Genomic DNA, 24679 nt, shown 5'->3' on the forward strand with positions numbered 1-24679 from the left:
AGCATGTTCCTTACCCTATGTTTTTCTTGTCCTGCCAGCTGACACCATGAACCACTGGACTGCTGGATGCTGAATACCCTTAACTGTTCACGCCCCTCCTGACAGTGAACAAAGACTTCAGGTCACTTTCCACCAAGTTTACCCTCTCTCATCAGGAAGCAGCTTGGAGATGTCATTGCCCCCTTTTCCTTAGAAAAGGAATATAGAAATTGACAGTGGGGAAATGTAACAGTGGTTCACCTCATGCTTTGAATATAGCCCTTGCTGCTCTGCCACCGAGCAAGTGATATATTTTCTTTTCCTCTTGTCCTATTCCCCTCTCCCCAAACTGGGTGGGCATGGAGGTGGGAAGGATAAAAACTTTTCTTTTTCCCATCCTAGGCCCAGTTTTCTGTTTCTGAGCACATATCTACCACAGGAATCATGTAATTCAGACTTCAGAGATGGCACCAAAAGATCTAAGAAATGGCTGCCTCCCAAATTAACAAGTGAATCACAACCCCATCACCGCCACAAGGAATGCCTGGAATGAATCACTTCTTTATTGATCCTCTGTTCTTCTTGATAGGGAGAATCACGACCTCTGAGACAGAAGTTTCCTGTGTGTTCTTGGATAGGCAGAATTAACATTGTCAAAATGGCCATTCTACCAAAGGTGCTATACAGATTCAATGCAATTCCAATTAAAATCCCAATGATATTCCTCATAGAAATAGAGAGAGCAATCATGAACTTCATCTGGAAGAACAAGAGACCTCAAATAGCCAAAACAATCCTGAGCAGGAAAAGTGAAGCAGGAGGTATCACAATACCAGACCTTAAACTATACTACAGAGCAATAGTAACAAAAACGGCATGGTATTGGCACCAAAATAGACAGGCAGACCAGTGGTACAGAATAGAAGACATAGAGACAAACCCACATAAATACAGTCACCTCATACTAGACAAAGGAGCCAAAAACATACAATAGACAAAAGATAGCCTGTTCAACAAATGATGCTGGGAAAACTGGAAATCCATTTGCAGTAAAATGAAATTAAACCTCTATCTCTCACCCTGCACAAAACTCAACTCAAAATGGATCAAGGACTTAGGAATTAGACTAGAGACCCTCACCAAATAGTAGACCACATAGGTCCGAATCTTCATCATGTTGGCTTAGGATCAGACTTCCTTAACAAGACTCCCAAAGCACAAGAAATCAAATCAAGAATCAATAAATGGGATGGACTCAAACTAAAAAGCTTTTTCTCAGCAAAGGATACAATCAATATTGTGAAAAGAGAGCCTACAGAGTGGGAGAAAATCTTTTCTGCGTAGAGCACTTATCTCCAGAATTTATGAAGAACTAACAAAACTTTACACCAAAAATACAAAGAACTCAATAAATGGGCCAAGGAAATGGACACTTTACAGAAGACATACAGGCGATTAATAAATATGTGAATGTTCAACATCTCTAGGAATTAGAGAAATGCAAATTAAAACAACTCTAAGATTTCATCTTACTCCATTTAGAATGGCTATTATCAAGAACACAAACAATAATAGATGTTGGTGTGGATGTGGGGAAAAAGATACACTTTTACATTGATGGTGGAGTTGCAAATTGGTGCAGCCACTATGAAAAGCAGTGTGGAGAATCCTCCGAAAACTTGGGGGTCAAATGGACCCACCTTTTGACCCAGTTATCCCACTCCTCAGTTTATACCCAAAGGACATAAAATCAGCATACTACAGTAACACAGTCACATCAATGTTTATGGCAGCTCAATTCACAATAGCTAGATTGTGGAACCAACCTAGATGCCCTTCAACAGAGGAATAGAGAACCTGTGACATACGTACACAATGGAATATTATTCAGCCATAAAGAAGAATAATATTATGGCATTTTCAGGTAAATGGATGGAGTTGGAGAATATCATGCTAAGCGAAATAAGCCAATCCCAGAAAACCAAAAGCTGAATGTTTTCCCTGGTAAGTGGATGATGATATATAATGGGGGTGGGGGTGTGGGGAGTGAGAGAAGAATGGAGGAACTTTAGATTATATAGAAGGAAATGAGAGGGAGGGAGGGTATGAAAAATGGTGGAATGAGACAGACATCATTACCCTATGTACATGTATGATTACACAAATGGTATAAATCTACATCATGTACAACCATAGAAATGAAATGATGTATCCCATTTGTGTACAATGAATCAAAATGCAGTCTGTAAAAAGTAAATAATTTTTAAAAAGAGTTATTTGGAAAAAAAAAAGTGTCATGTACTTCTCTTTTGAAATCAAAGCAATAAAGCTTCTCTTTTCCTTTTTCTCAAAATCGTGTCCTTACCTGGGTGAAGTGATGCACTTCTATAATCCCAGTGGTTTGGGAGGCTGAGGCAAGAAGATTGCAAGTTCAAATCCAGTCTCAGCAACTTAACCAGGCCCTGAGCATCTCAGTAACACCCTGTCTATAAATAAAATACAAAAAAGGGATGGGGATGTGGCTGAGTGATTGAGTGTCCCTGAGATCAATCCCCAATACAAAAAAAAAATGTCCTCATTGCTGGATCAGCAGCAAGGACAAGGACTGCGCTTTCAGTAACATGTATGTGCGTGTGTGTGTGTGTGTGTGTGTGTGTGTGTGTTGTTTTAGTCAGTTTTTGTCACTATAACCAAAATACCCAACACGAACAACTTAGACAAGGAAAAGTTTATTTGAGGTTTCAGAGATCTCAGTTCATAGACAGCTGACTCCATTGTTCTGAACCCAAAGTGAGGCAACACACCATTGTGGAAGTGCTCAACTGAGGAAAGCTGCTCAGTTCAATGGTGGGATCAGGAAACCATGAAAGAGAGTGGGGGACTGCAGGGCACATACACCCTTTCAGGGCACACCTCCAGCCACATCTCACCTGCCTACAATTACCATCTAGTCATTCCATTCAGATTTAGACAGACTGATTAGGTTACAGCTCTCACAATCCAATTACTTTATATTTGAACATTTCTGCACTAATACAGGAGCTCTGGGGGGACACCTCACATTCAAACCATTACATATAAATATATGTAATTTATATTTACATAAATATATCTTAATATATTTATGTGTATAACATGCAATTTGCTTTTTTTAGGCATTAGAAGTACAAAGATGGTGAAGATTTTGCCAGGGACTCAGAGCAGTGGTGGAGTGATAGGACAATTTTGTAGATGAAATGAAAATTGTCTTTACATCTGAGAAAATGCTGATCAGGCTAACGAAGTGGTATGCTGGTCAGGGTCAAGACAAGTAGATCAGCAAAAGCCTAATTTGGGGGCTGGAGAGATAGCTCAGTTGGTAGAGTGCTTGCCTTGTAAGCACAAGGCCCTGGGTTCAATCCCCAGCCCCCCCCCCCCAAAAAAAAGCCTAAGTTGTAGGGAGTCCTCAGTAGGTCATCATGGCTGAAGTATGAAATTTGGAATGAGGAGCGGAGGTCCAGGATGAGACCAGAAATGCAGTCAGGAATGAAATAAAGGGAAACCTTATAGTAAATGCAAAATTTGAACTTGCCATGCATGCAATGAGGAGGCAGTAGAACAGGACTACCTTAGAGCAGGGCTATTAATGTGGTTGACCATCTTTTTATATGTGTTATTCATTACAACTTGTACTTGGTTGCTTATCTTTTTATCATTAATTGGTAGGTCACTTTATATGATCTGGATCTTAAAAAGTTGCCTGTTTCTAGTATTACAAATATTTTTACTTGATTTTTTAATACCTATGTATCTATGCCATAGAGAAAATCTATAGTTTTATGCAGAAATATCTAGGCTTTTACTTTAGTGAATTTAAAGAATTACTTTTATATCTTAAAAACATCCCAGGGCTGGAGATGTAATTCAATGGTCCAGCACTTGCCTAGCATGCACAAGGCCTTGAGTTGCATCATATACATGTATTGAAAGATCACACCATACCTCATAAATATGTACAATTATTAAATGTTTATAAAAAATTTTTAATATTTGAGATGAATATGTTAACTATCCCAATTTGATCATTATATATTAGATAAATATATCGAATTGTTACACTGAACTCCATAAATATGAAAAAATAATTATTTAAAAATCCATCTCCATTCCAAATGCAGAAAAATATTCTCTTGTATAATTTTTTCATAGTTTTGTTTTTATAATTACCTCTTTATTCTATCTGGGACTTATTTTTGTGCATGGTATAAGGTGCAGAGCTAACATTTTTTGCCTAAAGGAAGAACCTTTTCTCAACAGTAGTTACTCCACAGTCTATTGTTTTCTGTGGTATGAAATGTCATCTTAATCACATTCTAAATATTCCAGACTTAACCACATACATTAATTTACATCTGTAAATATGTATAAAATTAAAAAACACCAAAACCTTAATAGTAGAATAGTCAAATAATATGAACAGGAAATTCACAAAAGATATATTTAGCTAATGTCCAACCTCAATAGAAATTTTAAGTACTTATTAAGATAATAAAATAAAATTATTTATTTTTAAAGTCACCAAAACATCCCACTAGAGATTAAAAATGAGCCTTGATAGCTATTTCTTGATTCTCAATTCCCTCATCTTTGGTGTTAACTATTTCTGCCATTTGCAAATGGTAAAAGTATGTTTTTTGCATCTTCACCCAAATCATTTAAAACACTTTTTGAACAAAGCACAGAAGACAGCTACCTACATTGGAATGCTGGAGCTGAGACAAAGTCAATAAATAACCAGAGGAAGATCTTAGGAAATAGACTGACTGGCCATGTTCTGTCTGAGCAGCCAGAGAGCCTGTAAAATCTGAAAAAAGACTGTGAAACTAGTCAGTGGAAAGACACTTAAAAATAACTATAAGTAAATACCAGAAATATCAGCAGAGTAGATGAAACAGGGAGGAGGACAGGGAAAGGGGAAATACTGGGGACTGAATTTGAGAAAAGTATATTCCATGCTTTTATAATTATGTCAAAATGAATCATAATGTTATGTATAGCTAAAAACAACCAATAAAAAAACTGAATATATTCACTATTTCATTGGTATAACAAGAGAGCCTATTGTAAGCTCACTATGGTGTATGAGCCTATTGATCAACTGCATCCTTAATGTAGTTGTCATAATTACTAGTTCAATGTAACTATCACCAAACTCACCAATACAATGTGTTTGGTTTATTGGGGGAGATAGCAGATATTGAATCCAGGGGTGCTCAACTACTGAGCCACATCCCCAGACCTTTTTAGTTTTTTATTGTTTATTTTGGGACAGGGACTTGCTAAGTTGTTTAGGGCCTCACTAGTTTGATGAGGCCAACACTGAACTTGTGATCCTCCTGCCTCAGCCTCCCAAGTCACTGGGTTTACAGGTGTGCATCACCATGCCTAGTTTATTTGATCTATTTTTTTAATATTTTTTATAAACTAGTAAGCCTCATTCTCTCATATAAGATGTATCATAGTTATCTGTTAGCTGATCAGAGTTAAATACCAAGATATATAAATTGTTTACTTATAAAGAACCCAAAATTATCCCAATAATCTCTTGGCACTACAGCACTGTTAATTCCCTACCCAAATTCCTTTGGCTTTCCCACTACACATTCTAAGCTGCTTACTAACCTGTTTTGGTGGCAGTGTGCACCTGTAGTTCCAGCACTTGGGAGACTGAGGCAGGAAGTTTCCTTGAGCCTAACAGTTTGATACCAGCCTGGGCAATATAGTGAGACTCTATCTCAAAAAAAAAAAAATGAAGGGGTGTGGGGAAATATATATTAGATACCTGAGCTCCTCAAATGGCTTTGAGAGGAAGGCAGCAGCAAAGCTGATATGGCTGCTAAAGAGGAGGAAATCAAAGGAAAATTTTGCTTCATAGGTACATCACCTGTGTAGTCAAAAAGGATCTCACACCTAGAAGGGTCTTGTGCTTGGTTTAAAGCCTTACTATTGCTGTCTTGAAATTCTTAATAATTGTATCATTAATTTTGTGTTTTGTAAATGAAATTGGATGGGATGATGGAGTGTGAGCATAAGCAGATCTGGGCAATATGTGTGTTCACTAGTCCTTGTCCTCTCATTTTCATGCAACATCTATGATACTTTATGAGCACAGAATTCCAGTGGATCCACGATGCATACAGAGTTCAGTGATACTAAAAGTGAGTCAAAGTAAGTGTGTTACATCTATGACTGAGTAAGTCGGGTGATTGGCAATCCTAAGAAACCTCATTTGCATTTGAACCAAAACAGCAATGGTACCCTAAAAAGCACAAACAACCAAGGAACCCTATTATGTCCTTCTTACTGTTGATGTGTCCCTTTATTAGTCAATTACCTACTCTGAAAATAATGAAATAGAAGACAAAGCAACTCATATTTCCTTTTCCTTTCAACTTTCCCATATTAATCAGCAAGCCAAAGGTAGAGCATTGGTAGAATTAGTACATATCAAAATGGTCTTATATTTTAATTTAAAATAGCATTGTGTAATAATAGCATTGGGTGAATGGTCAAATTCATACTAATAATTCAAATTTTTATTTTTACTTTAGAACCACATTAGATAGCAAATTAAAAACATGTCGAATTCAGAGAGTAAGAGATCATAGAAGAAAGGACAAAGCTTTACATTTGAATACCTTTGATGGTGGTTGGTTCTTGCTTTTTGTATAAGGGACCCTGCATTTGTATTTTGTACTGGGTGTTGCAGTTTATGTAACTGGAGTTTGCCTTGATTATCTACATTTGTGGTTTTCAAAAAGTCTGCCACTACAGAAGCCCACACTTTACATCAAAGTCATTGTGTGGGTGTACATTGTGTAAGTGGGTGTGTTTTAGCAGAGGTAGAGGAAAGAGAGGAAGGCACTTGAGACTAGGCCACAGTAGCAAGGGCAAATTGAAAACACAGGAGTCTGGGTGTGGTGGTACACACCTAAAATCCTAGCTACTCAGGAGGTGAAGGCAGGAGGATTCCAAGTTCAAGACCAGCCTCACCACCTTAGCAAGACCCTGTCTCAAAATTGAAAGAACAGTCTAGGGATGTAGCTCAGTAGCAGAGTGATCCTGGGTTTGACCCCCAGTAAATCACACATGCACACAAATAACAAACACACACATAGAGGTTTCAGAAAAAAAAAGTTATTGGTTATTAGATTCTCTCTGAGGGGCTCACTGTCAGTATTAAAGTCATGAAACAATGCCAAGATATATCATCTTAAACTCCAAGTCAAATGATGAAGAGATAAGGGCTGGGGAAAGACAAGGAGTTTCTGCTTCAGAATGGTAGCAGAAAGGTTTTCAGAAACCTTACTGAGGCAGTTCACCCTCAGAGCTAAATGCACAGAATGTGAAAAGACAACCAGAATTGGTTGTTTGTGAATGTCACTTCTTGTGAAATATAAAGCAATCTCAAGTTTTCCCTGTGTTTAACCCTTGGCATTTTTGCAAAAAAGGGTTTCTGTCTTCCATGCCCATGTAGTAAATGTTTTCAAACACCATCTCTCTCATTGCATAAAATGAGTTTTCAATTATTTTATCTCTATGTCTTAACATCTACTTGAGGAGCTCAGGTATCTAATACAAATTTTCCTATAATAGGTATAAAAGATTTTAGATTCAGGCCTATTTTTTCTTCTGTTTGGTGCAGGGTCTGGTCTAATTCCTAGGTCCTTGATCCATTTTGAGTTGAGTTTTGTGCAGGGTGAGAGATAGAGGTTTAATTTCATTTTATTGCAAATGGATTTCCAGTTTTCCCAGCACCATTTGTTAATGAGGCTATCTTTTCTCCATTGTTTGCTTTTGGCTCCCTTATCTAGTATGAGGTGACTGTATTTATGTGGGTTTGTCTCTATGTCTTCTATTCTGTACCACTGGTCTCCCTGTCTATTTTGGTGCCAATACCATGCCATTTTTGTTACTATTGCTCTGTAGTATAGTTTAAGGTCTGGTATTGTGATACCTCCTGCTTCACTCTTCCTGCTCAGGATTGTTTTGGCTATTTGAGGTCTCTTGTTCTTCCAGATGAAATTCATGATTGCTTTCTCTATTTCTATGAGGAATGTCATTGGAATTTTAATTGGAATTGCATTGAATCTGTATAGCACCTTTGGTAGAATGGCCATTTTGACAACATTAATTCTGCCTATCCAAGAACATGGGGAGATCTTCCCATCTTCTTAGGGTTTCATTAATTTCTTTCTTTAGTGTTCTATAGTTTTCATTGTAGAGGTCTTTCACCTCTTTTGTTAGATTGATTCCCAAGTATTTTATCTTTTTTTGAGGCTATTGTGAATGGTTTTCCTAATTTCTCTTTCAAAATGCAAATGCAAAAAATGAGACTCAATGAAATTGAATAGTCTGCTCAGTGTCACACAAAGAGCTGAAGAAAATAAAATACTGGATAAAGTTGGAACATGGTTTACTAATTTGGTGTTGGTTATATGTTTGTATGGTTTTATAGGCAGGAAAGGCTGACTTTTTTTGGGGGGCGGGGTACTGAGGTTTATACCAAGGGGTGCTCTACCAGTGTGCTATAACGCCAGTCCTTTTTATTTTTCATTTTGTGACAGGGTCTCACTAAGTTGCTTAGGGCCTTGCTAAGTTGTCGAGGCTGGATTTGAACTTGTGATCCTCCTGCCTCAGCTTCCCAAGTTGCTAGGATTACAGGTATACACCACTGTACCTGGCTTGATGATTCATTTTTGTCCAAGAGTTATTTCAGATATTGTTAAGGTCAGCTAGTTAGCCATCTTAATTTCATCTGTAAACCTAATTCTCTTTTGCTATGCGACATAACATATTCATAGATTCTAGGTATTATGGCTTTGAAAAATTAAAAGAATGACAGAAAATCAGCAAAAATATGTAAAACTTGCTGATATATATGTATATAGATATATAGATATATATACATATATGTGTGCAAATATATATCAAACATGACCTAACTGATATCTCTAGAACACTCCATCAAACATTAACATTATATACAAATACACATTCTTTCCAGTACACATGAAGCTTTCTGCAGACTAGACTACATTCTATATCATAAATCTAGAATCAAAAATTGGAAAGGATTGCAATTACATAAAGCATGCTCTCTGAACCACACTGAATTAAAAATAAAATTGTCAAAACTAGAATTATAAATATAAAAAAGTAAGATTATAAAATCCACAAATATTTGCTAACTAAATAATTAATTTTCTAAAGTACCCTTAGATCAAAGAAGAAATCACAAGGGAATTGGAAAGTATTTTTGAGCTGAATGCACATGAAATCACATTATATAGCAAAATATATGGGATAGTGCTATAAAAGTGCTAAGAGGAAAAATTACATCCATAAGCAGATGTTAGGAAAGATCTCAAATCACTGTGATGGATTTCTACCTTGTGAATCCTCCCCAAAATAACAGCAAATTAAACACAAGGTAAGCAGAAGGAAGAAAATGGAAAAAAAATTAGAATGGAAATAATAAAATAGAAAGCAAAAATTATTAAAGAAAAAACAATCAAACCAAAGTTAATTCTTTTAAAAAATCATCAAAATGGACAAAGCTTTAGCTAGAGTGACCAAGAATAAAGAAGACATAGATCACCAAAATCAGGATGAAAAAAGGGGGGACATTACCATCAACCGTAAAGAAACTAGAATAAAAAAAGAATACTATGAATAACTTTATGACAGCAAATGAGACAATTTAGATGATATTTGCAAATACCTAGGAAGACATGAATTAACAAAACTCACTAAGCAAATAATCTGAAAATAGATCCATAACATATAAAGAAATAGAGTAAGTAAATTAAAATATTCCCACAAAGCAAAATCCAGGACCAGATAGATTCACTGGTAAATTCTATTAAACATTTAAGGAGGAAATAATGAAAATCCTATACAAACTCTTTCAGGAAAAAGAGCAGGAGGGGACAATTTCCAACTCATTTTCTGAGGCTGGTATTACCATGATGCCAAAGCTAGACAAAGTCATCACAAGAAAACTACAGATGGATATACTTCACAAATATAGACATCATAACCTCAGGAAAATATTATCAAATATAATCTAATTAGACATAATGAAAGATTATATACCATGACCAAGTGGGATTTATCCCAGAAATGGAAGGTTGGTTTAAAGTCAAAATTCAATTAATGTAAGAGATACAGAACAGGTGTTTCACAAAATCCAACACTTATTCATGGTAAAAATTCTCTACAAACTTGGAATAGAAATGAATTTCCTCAACCTCAGAAAGGGTATCTATGAAAAACCTACAACTACCATCATATTTTTTGTAGTTGCAGATGAACCTAATAACTTTATTTATATATTTTATAGACTGCATTTTGATTCATTGTACACAAATGGGGTACAACTTTTCATTTCTATGGTTTTGCACAATGTAGATTCATACCATTCATGTAATCATACATGTACATGGGGTAATAATGTCTGTCTCAGTCCACCATCATTCCTACCATCATATTTTACGGTGAAAGACAGACTGTGTTTTCCCTAAGATCAGAAACAAGGAAAGGATGTCCATCTCACCATTCTCCACTTCGTACTTGAGGCCTGGCCAGTGCAATCATATAAGAAAAAAAAAGTAGGAACATTCCAGTTGGAAAGGAAGGAGTAAAACTTCACAAATGATATGATCTTGTATATAAAAAATCTTAACAAATTCTGAAAACATTATTGGAACTGATACACGTTTAGCAAGATTGTAGGATACAGTGCCAATATCTGAAAATTGGTTGTATTTATACATATATGAAGAATGAACAAAATGAAATTTAGAAAACAATTCTAAATATATCATCATCAAAAGGTCAAAATTTAAGAATAAATTTAACAAAAGACATGCACAATGAAAATTGCAAGATATTCTATGTATATGGAATGTCCAGAAAAAGAAAATCTGTAGAGACAGAAAATAGATGAGTAGTTGCCTGGGACTGGAAGTGAGAAGTGATTGTAACTGAGTATAAGATGTCCTTTCAGGATGATAGAAATATTGTAAAACCAAGTCATAGTGATAATTTCACAACTCAGTAAATTTACTAAAAACCATTGAATTTTTCACTTACAATGGTCAATTTTGTGGTATATAAATTATGCCTATATAGTTAGTAATTCTAATACAAATCATATTCCTCATTTAGGTATGGAACACACTTTAGCTACTTTGGAGTCTTGGCTTCTGTTTGTTGCCATAAAGATAAAAACTGTATGTTATCATATCTATTGAATTCTTATTATAAGCAAGACTCTATCCTTAAGCACTTTAAGTATTTTTTTTTCTATAATGCTCGTAATAAATTAATGAGTTACATTAAGTAATTTGACCAAAGTCTCACACATGGCCAAATCACATTGTTTTTATAGTAAAAGCATAATCTATGCTTTTTCCATGAAGAAAATTTTTTACTTATTCTAATTAGTTATATATGACAGTAGAGTGCATTTTGACACATCATACATAAATGGAGTATAATTTCTCATTCTTCTCATTGTACATGACATAGAATCACACTGGTCATGTAAACATATATGTACAGAGGGTAATAATGTCCAGTTCATTCTACTATCCTTCTTATCCCCATACCCCTCCCCTCCCTTCACTTCTCTCTGCCTAATCCAAAGTATCTCTATTTTTCCCTACCACCCTCCTTTATTGTGAATTATTCTCATTTTTTTATTGTAAACAAATGGGATACATGTTGTTTCTCTGTTTGTACATGGAGTCAAGGCATACCATTTGTGTAATCATAAATTTACACAGGGCAATGTTGTTTGATTCATTCTGCCATTTTTCCCCCTTCCCCCCCACCCCACCCACCTCTCTTTTCCCACTATACAGCCCTTCCTTCCTCCATTCTTGCCCCCCTCCCTAACCCTAACCCTAACCCTAAACCTAACCCTAACCCTAATGCTAACCCCTCCCACCCCCCATTATATGTCATCATCCGCTTATCAGCAAGATCATTCGTCCTTTGGTTTTTTGAGATTGGCTTATTTCACTTAGCATGATATTCTCCAATTTCATCCATTTGCCTGCAAATGCCATAATTTTATCATTCTTTATGGCAGAGTAATATTCCATTGTATATATATGCCACAGATTCTTTATCCATTCATCAACTGAAGGGCATCTAGGTTGGTTCCACAATCTGGCTATGGTGAATTGAGCAGCAATGAACATTGATGTGCCTGTATATCTCTGTAGTATGCCGATTTTAAGTTCTTTGGGTATAGGCCAAGGAGTGGGATAGCTGGGTCAAATGGTGGTTCCATTCCAAGCTTTCTGAGGAATCTCCATACTGCTTTCCAGAGTGGCTGTACTAATTTGCAACCCCACCGGCAATGTATGAGTGTACCTTTTTCCCCACATCCTCGCCAACATCTATTGTTGCTTGTGTTCTTGATAATCGCCATTCTAATTGGGGTGAGATGGAATCTTAGGGTAGTTTTGATTTGCATTTCTCTTATTACTAGCGATGTTGAACATTTTTTCATATATCTGTTGATTGCTTGTACATCTTCTTCTGTGAAGTGTCTGTTCATTTCCTTAGCCCATTTGTTGATTGGATTATTTGTATTCTTGGTGTAGAGTTTTTTGAGTTCTTTATAGATTCTGGAAATTAGCGCTCTATCTGAAGTATGAGTGGCAAAGATTTTCTCCTACTCTGTAGGCTCTCTCTTCACATTACTGATAGTTTCCTTTGCTGAGAGAAAGCTTTTTAGTTTGAATCTATCCCAGTTGTTGATTCTTGCTTTTATTTCTTGTGCTATGGGTGTCCTGTTAAGGAAGTCTGATCCTAAGCTGATATGTTGAAGATTTGGACCTACTTTTTCTTCTATAAGGTGCAGGGTCTCTGGTCTGATTCCAAGGTCCTTGATCCATTTTGAGTTGAGTTTTGTGCAGGGTGAGAGATAGGGGTTTAATTTCATTCTGTTGCATATGGTTTTCCAGTTTTCCCAGCACCATTTGTTGAAGAGGCTATCTTTTCTCCATTGCACATTTTTGGCCCCTTTGTCTAGTATGAGAAAATTGTATTTATTTGGGTTCGTGTCCATGTCCTCTATTCTGACTTAATGCCTAATCAACAAACTGGCAAAATAGCAATTGTCTTAGTTCATTTTCTGTTGCCATAACAAAATACCTGAGACAGAATAATTTATAAAGAAGTTTCTTTAGTTCATGGTTCTGGAGGATGGAAGTTCAAGATTGGATGACCACATCTGGTGAGGGCCTCATGCTGAAGGACTATAACATGGCAGAAAAGCAGAAGGGCAAGTGGGCATGTATGAAAGAGATAAAGCATGAGGCGAACCCTCACTTTGTAACCACTCACTTCTATAAGAACTCACTCATTTCCAGGAGAATTAAACCATTCCTATGAGAAAGGCATTAATCCCTTCTAACAACCTAACCACCTCTTGAAGTTTCCCACCATGTTGCAACATTGTTACACTGGGAATCAACATGAACTTCAAAGGGGACAAACCATATTCAAACCATAGCAGCAATTGTGATCACAGATTTTAAGAAAAGGGAAATGTCAGTCTAATGCTGTGTAAAAAAATCACTGTGAACTTGGTGTCTTCAAATAATACTAAACATTTATTTTCTTCCATCATTTCTGGGAGTCAAGAATACAGGGGAAACTTGGTTGGATGGTTATAGCTGAGGATTTCTCATGATGTTATACACAAGATTTCCTCATGCCATGATTGCTTAGTTCCTCCATAGAAAGCTGTTCAAATTTGGCAGCTGGGTTGTCTTTTATGATCTAACCTTAGAGGTCACACACCATCACTTTGCAGTGTCCTACTCACTTTAGGGAAACTTCACAAGGAACAGAATACAGAGACAAGGATTATCATTTTGGGGGCTGAATAGCACAGCAAATGTTTAGTCCTTTCTGGAAGGATTGAAAGAGCTGGAATTGCCAAGCGTTTGTTCCCAAATCACAAATACTTGGTCCATCTATCCTGTTGGTCTGTAGTCCTGCTCTGCTCACTGCACATGGCAATCTGAGTGGGCCCAGGTGCTAAATGGGAAACCAAAATGGATGCATATGAGAGGTTTTGTCATTTTCAGGCAGATGAGGAGCACTTCAGTTCCTTCGTACCACACCAAGTTGTTTGAAGCCATACTTTCATGCATTCATCCAGTTGATCAGCCAACCAGCATTTATTGAGTTCCTGTTATGTACCAAGCACTTTTGTAAGCTCTATATAAAACAAATCTTGGATACTAAAAATGAATACCAATGAAACATTAGGTTCCACAACTGCAGAGTGTAGGAAGATCAAACACTGAGCTGCTTCCCTAAGGTTCCAAGGGAAGGAAAGAAACATACAGAGGCATTGCCAAGCACTGCATCCTATAACAGACATATATTAACTACTGGAAGGGTAGATTTGTTAGCATCTCAGTCATACCTAGGAAAATTTGTGAGCCAAAGAAAAACCCAAATTAATTCCTTTAATGCAACATTTTAAAAGTACATTTAAAATACCACCCCATGAACACTTCAAAAGGTACATTTCTGAACCCTATGAATATGAAAATATAATTCACATCTAAGATTTGATATTCTGCTTAAAATAAGGCAGCTAACAAATGTTTCTTCCTGAATAATTAGATACTACAAGCACTAAGATCTATCAGGGCAGGGCACCATGATTTTTTAAACCAGTCAATTAAAAATGTATTACATTTCTGAACAACTTAATTTTCCTGACTAACAAAGGGAAATAGAGAAATGGATCATTTATTCAATCAATAAAAATTCCTCAATGCCCACTCTACAATAACCAACTGCACTGAAATGGGGAATACAAAGGCAGACAAAATAGAGTCCAGCATCATTGAGCTTAAAACTCAGCAAAAAAGCATAAATGAAATATTACAGAAATTTATTCACAAGGGCATGAGTGCTAGAAAGGAACAGATCGTCCAAAAATAATTGATGCAACACTGCACTTCAAAAAAAAAAAAAAAACATTTTATGACCAGTACTCTGCTTCTATTTTAGCATACAGGGAAACAGTATCACATGTTCATCTTGACAAGCAAGTTCTAAACTCTAACTACTTAGGTTCAAACTCCAGCGTTTAAAAACCTATAAGAGCAGTTGGAATCACTTAGAATCTGCAAAATTTTGAGTATCATAACTTCTCTGAGTTCCATTTTCCTCATCTGAAAATGTGGTGTCCTTGAGATAATTAGGTGAGATAATACATGACAAATACTATGCAGCATAGAAGGAGGATTTCTCATTTTATCAGCTATGGCTCATTTGAGCTAATATTAAAATTAGTTTCCATGAGGACATACTAGCATCATGAAAGGAAGTTTGGGTTTGTTTCCTCCATGTATGGATTCACTCATTCATTTACATCTTTGACATCATTCTTATCAAAACTAAGGAGAATATAGGAACCCAATACTTTTTTTTTTTTGGTACTGGGGATTGAATCCAGGGGTACTTTACCTTTGAGCCACATCCCCAGCCCTTTTTATTTTGTATTTTGAGGCAGGGTCTTGCTAAATTGCCAAAACTGACCTTGAACTTGCAGTCCCTCTGCCTCAGTCTCCCAAGTAGCTGGAATTACAGGCATATTCCACTATACCTGGTCCAACACTTGGCTACATTTGGATTTTGCTCACATCAGATATTTGGGAGTATGTGTCTTCATTCCCACAACTAATCTCTGTTTCTCTCTTTTCCTCCCCACTTCTCAAAGGCATCCTGGACTAATGATGGGGTTCAACTTTTTTTCCCTTTTTTTTGAGGTGCTAGGGATTGAACCCAGGGCCTCATGCATGCTAGACAAACATCTATCACTAAGCTACATCCCCAAATCTTTTTATTATTCTTTTTTATTTTGAGACAGGGTCTCATAGTGTTGCCCAGGTGGCCAAATTCGCAGCCTTCTTGTCTCAGCTTCCTGAGTAGCTGGGACTACAGGTGTGGGTCACTGCACCCAGCTTAAAGACAACTTTTTGAATGATAGCAGCCAGAGAGACACAGCTAGAATTCTTACATAATCATGAGATCCTACTAATAGCACTTGGTCTATTCATTTTCTGAATGGCTTGGGTATCCATTTTAGAAAGAGAATTTTTGGCTCTGAAAAAATTTCCTATATTTCAGGCAGAAAAAATGATCTTTTGATTTACAGAGTCAGATCTCATCCACCACTCTATATAAAAAAGTCAGTATAAAGCAAATAGCTATTATTCACGTTAAGAGAAAAGGCAAAGGTATGCCATTCTTTCATTTATTGCAGTTTTTCATGTCAATGAATAATAATAGCATTTACTCTCTTCATCTTTAGTTCTTTATCCTTCCATTTTAAATTCTGCTGGGGTTGTTCTTAAAAAATCTTGCATAAATTTAACATCTCATATAACTCTTAATAAATGATTATGTTTGCAGCTTCTCAAGGTTATTATTAACTTGAAATCTATTTCCACGTTCAGATGGCTCACATGTGCACACCCACTCATGCACATGTGTTTCTTTGTGTTTGCTGCTGTTGTGAGGCAGAGTAAAACAGAACGGGTTCCCAAGTCAGGTAAGTTAGGGTTCAAATACCAGGTCCACTACTGTACTAGCTGTGTACAATAAGTAAATCATCTCCATTCATCAAACCTAAGTTTCCTCACCTATACACTTAATTTATCACAATAAAGAAATGAGATGAGACACATAAGATGCTTGTACAATAATAGGTGATTCACAAACATCAGCTGCCTATTATGAAGGAGGTACAGGAGGGGAATTGTGTAAGCCAGATTTGCACAGGCTGCACATATTCTTTGTGTATAAACACTAAAAACTCAAATCCTTCTGGTTCATTCCCCTCATCTGCACCAAGACACTTTTCTTTCCAAAGTCTCCCCCATTTATTTCTGAGAAATCTTGAGAGGATTTTGTATGTGTTCACAAAATCTTCCACCAAGCCTAGGTTTTAGAATCCGAGCCCCATGGAGTCAAAAAGACCACCCCATGACTGTCCCAGCTTTCAATACTCTCTAGAAGATCATAATTTTCCATGTCAGGGGAGCAGTTTACACTTCACCCCAAATCTGTGAACCATGAGGTGTTTGAACAGAACTGTTTTGAGACCTTACTCTGATATTGCATACTATGTTCTAGGCATTAATGGGGAGAAAGACCTTCTGAGATATGTGCTACATTTTGTCACCTGGCCCCCTAAGCAGCACTATTTGTTTCCCAAATGCTGTGATTGGGATGTCGAATGTCCCCCAAAGGCCCATCTGTTGAAGGTTTAATCTCAATGTTAGTATCATTGGGAGGTGGTAGAAACTTGAAGAGGTAGGGACTTGTAGGAGGCTGTTATTTGATTAAGGGTGTATCCTCAAAGGGAATAGTGGGACCTCAGCCCCTTCCTTTTCCTTTATTTTGCTTCCTGGTCATGAGGTGAACAGTTTGGCTTCAATACATGCTTCCTGCCATAATGTGCTACCACAGGCCCAAAGCAACAGACCAAGCAACCATGGACTGGAACTTCCAAAACTTTATAAGTTGATTGCCTCAGGTATTTTTTACTAGAACAGAAAGGTGACCAACATGAGAAAACCTCCTTTACTTTCTGCTAGAAACTCTCTTTGCCCATGGGCCTCAGACTTTGTTCCTGGAAGCATATAATGCTTTCTTCCTGCATAACATCTTGCCTGTGCCCTGACTGTAACTCCTTGGACCTCACCAAATGCTCATATCAGCATCTCTTTGCCTGCAACTTCTTCAGTATCTCTTCTGCCTGTCCTGCTTGTGGGTAAACTTCTTGAACATAGTCCTCAACCAGTAACCCACAGCAGTATGTGTAGATAACTCTGTTGCTTGTGTTTTATATTGCCTTCTGGAGTTCCCCAGTATAATGAAGCTCCAGTTATCCAGTGGTACCTCTCAAGATATCTTTATTGGCTCTTCTTATCTGTCTCACTTTCCCATTCCCTTTTTTTGTGTTTCTTAGGATTATCTCCCAAATAAATTACTTGTAATAAAATATTTGTCTTAGGATCCATTTCCTGGGGAACTCAAATTAAGAAGCTTCCTCATCTCCCAGACTTTCTCTCCAGGAACAAAGAGCACACATCTTCTCACAGGTCCTCATCCCCCAGGCAAAATCAACATGTACCAGTAGATGCTTCAGGATTTACTGGTTGAGTATCCCTTATCTGAAATGCTTGGGATGTGAGGTATATTTGATTTTGGATGTTTTTAGACTTTGGAATATTTGTAAAAATATGATGAAATATCTTGGGTTTGGGGCCCAAGTCTAAACATGAAATTCATTTATGTTTCATATATGTTTTATACATATAGACTACATGTAATTTTACCAACATTTGTAGTGTACCTGCATTTTGACTGTGACACAATACATTAGGTCACATGTAGAATTTTCCACTTATGGCATCAGACGGGCACTTTATTTTTATTACCTATTGTGTAGTGTATGGTACAAATTAAATCCTCAATAAACATGTCAATTTCAATTAAATTTCTAGGGAAGGATAAATTTTGACACCCGAGGCAGCTTGAAACCAGAGAAAAAGAATAAACTCATAAAAATAAATAATACCACTTGTAGAATATCAGCAAATGCCTGGTCCTATATTAATGGCATTATTTCATTGGACACTCATACTAATCCTGTGAGACAGTACTACTATTCTCATTTAAGGAAAAAAGAATCTGAAATATAGTGAAGTTCACCTTCCCCTATAGCAAAATTGAAATCAAACTCAGATCGAACTCAGAGTTAACTTATTAAGCACTACACTGCCTAGTTGACAGTTTCTAAACATTGCTCTGGTTTGTATGCAGAAAACATCATCAGAGGAAAAACACTATTGATTGGACAATAGTAATAATTAGGGTAGTGTAATGACCATTAAAAATGAGTGTACTGGGTTGAATGGCAGTCCCCAAAAGAATATGTCCAAGTCACAATTTCCAGAATCTTCTACCTATATGGAGAAAGGATCTTTGCAGATGTAATTAAGTTAAGGATCTTAAAATGTGGAGCTCTCTGGATTATGCAAGTAGGCTCCAAATCCAATGTCAGGTGACCTTTCAAGAGACACACAGAAGAGGAAGACAGAAGAGAAAGCAATGTAACCATTGATGCAGAGATTGTAGTGATAAAACCTCAAACCAAGGAATGCCTGCAGCCACCAGAAACTAGAAGACACAAGGTACATACTCCCTAGAGACTTCTGAAGGAGCATGACCCAGTTGACACCTTGAGTTCAGACTTCTGCTCTCCAAAATTATGAGAAAATTAATTTCTGTTGTTTGCCAGTGGAAATCTTCAAATGTTTATAATGTTTTTCTCCTACAGGGGGTCAGTGTCATGAAACTTAAGAGATGATAGGGTTCTTACAGATCATGTGGTTCAACCTCCCTCCAGGAGGAAGGAATCTACTTTCCAGAGTTCCTGGTGGGTGACCTTTCAGACTTTTTAAGCATTTCCCTAATGGGTAGAGCATCCCTACCATGCCCTCTTCATTTATAGGCAACTTTCCCTGTATAGTTGTTATCTTCACTAATTTTAACCCTAATTTTCCCATATGGTTGTCATACAGTTATCAAAATTCTATCCTGAAGACCCATGGAAATAATTCCAATTCTTAAGCCAGGTGTGTTGGTGCATACCTGCTATCCCATTTACTCAGAAGGCTGAGGCAGAAGGATCACAAGTTCAAGGCCAGTCTAGGCAACTTAGTGAGACTCAGTCTCAAAAAATATTAATCAAAAAGAACTGGGGATAGAGCTCAGTGCTAGAGTACCCCTGGGTTCAATCCTCAATACCAGGAAAAAAATCCAATTCTTCTTTCATAAAAGATGCCCTGAAATTATTGAAAACACCCGTTATGTCCCCTCGACTATCTTCTCTTACCTAGCGAGCAACTAGCCAAGTTTAACTTACCATTCCTTATGTGAGACCTCTCATCTTCTCTAGATATAGTCTCATTTATCCATACAATTTAAAACATGTCACTGTGAACAGAATACCATCTACACAGAACTCAGGTAGAGCAGAGTTACCTGAGTTATGTCCTTTGTCCTGGGCTTAATTCATGCATTTTTGGACTGAATTTACATTATGGAGAATGATGTCATATAACTGGTTCATTCTGACCTTCCTGCCAGCTGAAGCCTAATTGTTTTACAAAATTTGTGTCAAATCTGGTTGATTTTGGAATCTATGGGTAGTTTTATTTACTTCTGGAAATTGCCTCTTGTTTGTTTCAGCTAATTTTTTCAGGCTGTCAAAATATCTTTTAATCCTAACTTATCATCAGGCATATTAACTTGCTTTGGATGCCTCTCATTCCCAAGCTCCCTGTACCTGGAATTGAACAGTGTCTGCAGGCTCTAGTTTAACCCCTTCCTTGATAGACTCTTAGAACCTGTTCACACAACCTTTTTAAGTTTTTTTTGTTTTTGCGGTGCTGGGGATTTGAACCCAAGGCCTTGTGCTTGCAAGGCAAGCACTCTACCAACTGAGCTATATCCCCAGCCCCCACACAACCTTTATTTAACTCATTACTGTTTTCAACAATCAATTTCTGGGGCTAGGACTTCAATTTTTAAGGTATGTTGAAACTTGGATCTTCTTTCATTCTATTATATTACACACTTGTAGATAATCAAAATTGTTAAAGCATGATGGGATGCATGTATGTTCAAGGGGCAGCTAGCACTATATGAGACCTGGAAAGATAGATAACATTTTATAAATGGCATCAAAGTAGCATACTGGGGATGACCCTGGGGAATTATGGCATCTTCAACAAGGTTCACAGCAAGGCTTTGGCAGCCTTTTTGGATTCTGTTCTCTGAGATGCAGGTGTGAACCTGAAGAACCCAAAAGTGTCTCTCATAGTCCTTGTAAACTCATTCCAAAGTGCTAAGGGCATCACCACCTGACATTATCAAAACTGATTCACTAAGAAGGGCCCGGAGTTCACTAAGGCTATTGGAGCATAACAAATAGTATCTTGTCAACACTTTTTTCATTTGGTACTGGGGATTGAACCAAGGGGTACTTTGCCACTGAATTACATCCCCAGTACTTTATTTTTCTTCATATTTAAAAATTTTGAGACAGAGTCTTGCTTAGTGGTTGAGGCTGGCCTGGACTTGCAATCCTTTTCCCTCAGCCTCCCAAATTGCTGGGATTACAGGTATGTGCCACCACATCTAGCAACCAGTCACCATTTAATTGAATTAGACTTCAACACAGGGGGATTGTGTCTCTCCAAGTAACCTTTACTGAGGCAGCTTACATTTCACTAGTACATGGAAAGACAATACTTTCTTCTCATAATCACCGAGGAAGAAAATAGAGAAAATATTTTTTTTTAATAGAGAAAATATTTATTTTGGCTCACAGTTGAAATTTTCTCTCTTGATGGGCCAACACTACTTCTTTTATGTTGCTCTCTTCCCTTCTCCTTTCTTTGGTTTCCCCTTTCCACGAAGCTTCTTTAGACACATTTGCTCTTCCTTAAAATTCTGATGCTCATCTCAGTAGAGGCCAAGAAAATAGAGTGTGCCTATGAAACCAAAATATGTGTTGTGATTTGGATACCAGTCGTAAGCTCCTTTCTCTTGGCCAGTGGCTGCTCTCTGAATAGTTTCACAACTTTCATGGATTTGGAAGCAGTTGGTCAGGCAACATCACTGAAGAGTCAGGCACTCAGACGAGCCATATGTAAAGCATATTCTGAAAGCAAAGACATTTCTTGAGCAGCTAGGAGACACCCTGATCCTGACCTGCCTCACCCACACACCCCATCCGGGAAGGCCTGTCTTGTCAACACCTTGAGGTTGCTTTTTATTGAACCAAAAGACATGTTGATAAAAGAGGTAAAGGGGTAAGGTAGGGAGACATGACACGCTTGGAAGAAAAGAAATGCTATCTCATACCACCTTTTCTGATGATTTTTCTTCATTTCTTTTCTGAAAAATTGGGTGGTACAAAAAAATAGAGGGAAAACTACCAATTAAATTTGCTTTTGTGCCCAGCAAACTGTGTGATACACCTAGACCTCATCCCCTTTATGCCTTCCAGCTCTCTTGAACAGGCAATTTAGTGTATGGTGAAGCTTCTGGGTGGCAGGTGCTATTGAAAACTGCAAGTGGAGGCACCACTGTAGGGGCTGGGACTCCGGACTATGGTGGCTAGTGATACACAACAGCATGGACTAGCCCCAGAAAAGACATCCCCAGATAGAGATAAGAAAAAGAGCAGTCAGATGTATCTGTTTCTCCTAGAGCCTCAAAACATCTTTATTGGGCTGGGAGATAGCTCAGTTGGTAGAGTGCTCGCCTCGCAAGCACAAGGCCCTGGGTTCAATCCCCAGCACCACACACAAAAAAAATCTTTATTCGAGATCATGCTCAAGCTCAGGAGAGAGAAAATGAAAATCAGATAATAAAGAAAAAAAAACACAGGAGCCAAGAAGCAAAAAGTGTGCCAAATCGGCAAAGAGACTGAACTGAAGATGCTGCAGACTCAGATAGCAAAATAATAAGCTTACTTCATGGTAAGAACCAACCACTTAAGACAGGCAAGAAGATAAATCCTCTAAGAAATACAAGTCTGAGAAAGTGACAACATTCTTCTGAATAAGGAAGAGAGCAACTAAATTCCTCTGAAAATGCTGAAGGCAGATACAAACGCAGAGAAAGTCATGACAAGGCAGAAGTTACTCAAGATCTGGATCTCATGAAAGGTGCCATCATAGCAGAAACAGGAAGTGGAAAAAGTGATCCAGAAGCAGGGAAAGAAAACAGCAGATCAGATCTCATTCTTGCTCAAGATCAAGACACAGGCAGAAGACTAGAAGCAGGGTTAGGACACAGAGTAGAAGTTCAGATAGAAGAGACTTTAAAAACCAAGAGAAAGATTTAGCAGCAGTTTAAGCTGAACTTCCAGTCCAACTCCCTTCAGAGGCAGAAATATAGCAATGGATGCACAAGAAGCTTTACTTAGGAGATTGGAAAGAGCAAAGAAATTACGAGAACAGTAAGAAAAGGAAACAGTTGAAAAACAAGAAATAGCTGCAGCACCTGTAGCTACTGGAGGTTGTTCTCAATGTTGCTGCCCTGTTGGCATCAGGAACACAAGTGGCTCCTCAGATAACTATGGCAACTCAAATAGCATCCCTGCAAGCTTAAGCATTGGCTGAGTCTGGAATAGCTATACCTAGCTAGTATAACCCAGCAGCTGTGAATCCAGTGAAATTTGCTGAACAAGAGAAAGGCAAGACAGAAGGGGACAAAATTCCTATCTACTAAAATATGGGGGAAATTGAACTTTGGAAAAAAGGACCATGATATCAAATTTAAGAAATTAATGGGTATTAAGAGTGAAGATGAGGCTGGAGTTGATGAAGAAAGTTATAAGACTTTGAAGCAACAGGAAAAATTATTTACACATCCAGATGTTCAATATGAAATGGCAAGATCACAGATCACACACAAAGAGGAATGGGTTTGGGTTTCACATCTTCAATGCAAAGAATAGATACAGTTTGAAAAAGATCACACTTTCAATGGTTGGAACTTTATAAACTTCTTATTCCAATATCAGGCCTTTGTTTACCAATCAGCTAGCATTCTAGCTTGCATGGGTGATGCATTGACTTTAATTTATTTTAAAAATAGAATTTTTGTAAATACCAGTGATCATGGTGTTAATGTTGTAATCAGGTTAAACCCACTTCCATTAAATTTGACAGGAATGCAGAAGGAAAAATTTTTGGTATGGAGGATTGAACCCAGAGGTGCCTGTTGCTGAGGTTGTCCTTGAACTTGAAATCCTCCTGCCTTAGCCTCCCAGGTCCCTGGGATTACAGTGGTATGCCACCATGCCTACCTCCCAAGCAGTATTCTTCACACACGATACAACTATTTTGAACAAAAAAAAAAAAAAAGGAACTAAGCTTCATTAGCATATCTCCCTTGAAAAACTGAAACTTTCTTTAGATTCCATGCCAAAGGTGTGGAAGATCCCTTGGGTTATATATAGATAAAATAAGGTAATCATTCTGCAAGTCCTCCATTTTCAGTCCATCTCAGTCCATACATATGTCTCTAACTACTTCAATTTAACAATTCAATGTAGCAGATGTTTAGGGAATTCATACAATGAATAGGTGCTATGCTAGATTCATGCAAATTATAGTTATCTTGACTCTCAAAAATCTTACCAACTACTAGAGAAGGCAGGTGTCTTAGTTATCTATTGCCCTATAACAAATCACCCCAAAGTGAGATAAGGCAATGCCAAAAAACTAAAGAACGAATGTGTTCTCTGACAAGTGCATGATGATAAATAACAGGGATGGGGGAGGGGGTAAGGGAAGAATGGAGGAAGGAGGGATTGTGTAGAGGGAAATGAAGGGTGGGGAGGGGGTAGGAGAAGGAAAGAAAATGGAATGAGACAAGCATCATTACCCTATGTACATATATGATTACACAAATGGTGTGAATCCATGTACAACCAGAGAAATGAAAAGTTGTACCCCATTTGTGTACAATGAATAAAACAATTTTTAATTGTATTTAATTAATCTAAAAAAATCACCCCAAA

General features: G+C 37.4%; 2 pseudogenes; one reads left to right on the top strand and one right to left on the bottom strand.

Moving 5' to 3' along the window:
- Window positions 1-21501: 21501 nt before the first annotated feature.
- Window positions 21502-21821, bottom strand: LOC124971376 (28S ribosomal protein S33, mitochondrial-like; annotated as a pseudogene).
- Window positions 21822-22256: 435 nt separating this feature from the next.
- LOC124972570 (arginine/serine-rich coiled-coil protein 2-like) lies at window positions 22257-23622 on the top strand (annotated as a pseudogene).
- The last annotated feature ends 1057 nt before the right edge of the window (window positions 23623-24679 follow it).

Source organism: Sciurus carolinensis, chromosome X (assembly GCF_902686445.1).
Source record: "Sciurus carolinensis chromosome X, mSciCar1.2, whole genome shotgun sequence".
Classification (NCBI taxonomy): domain Eukaryota; kingdom Metazoa; phylum Chordata; class Mammalia; order Rodentia; family Sciuridae; genus Sciurus; species Sciurus carolinensis.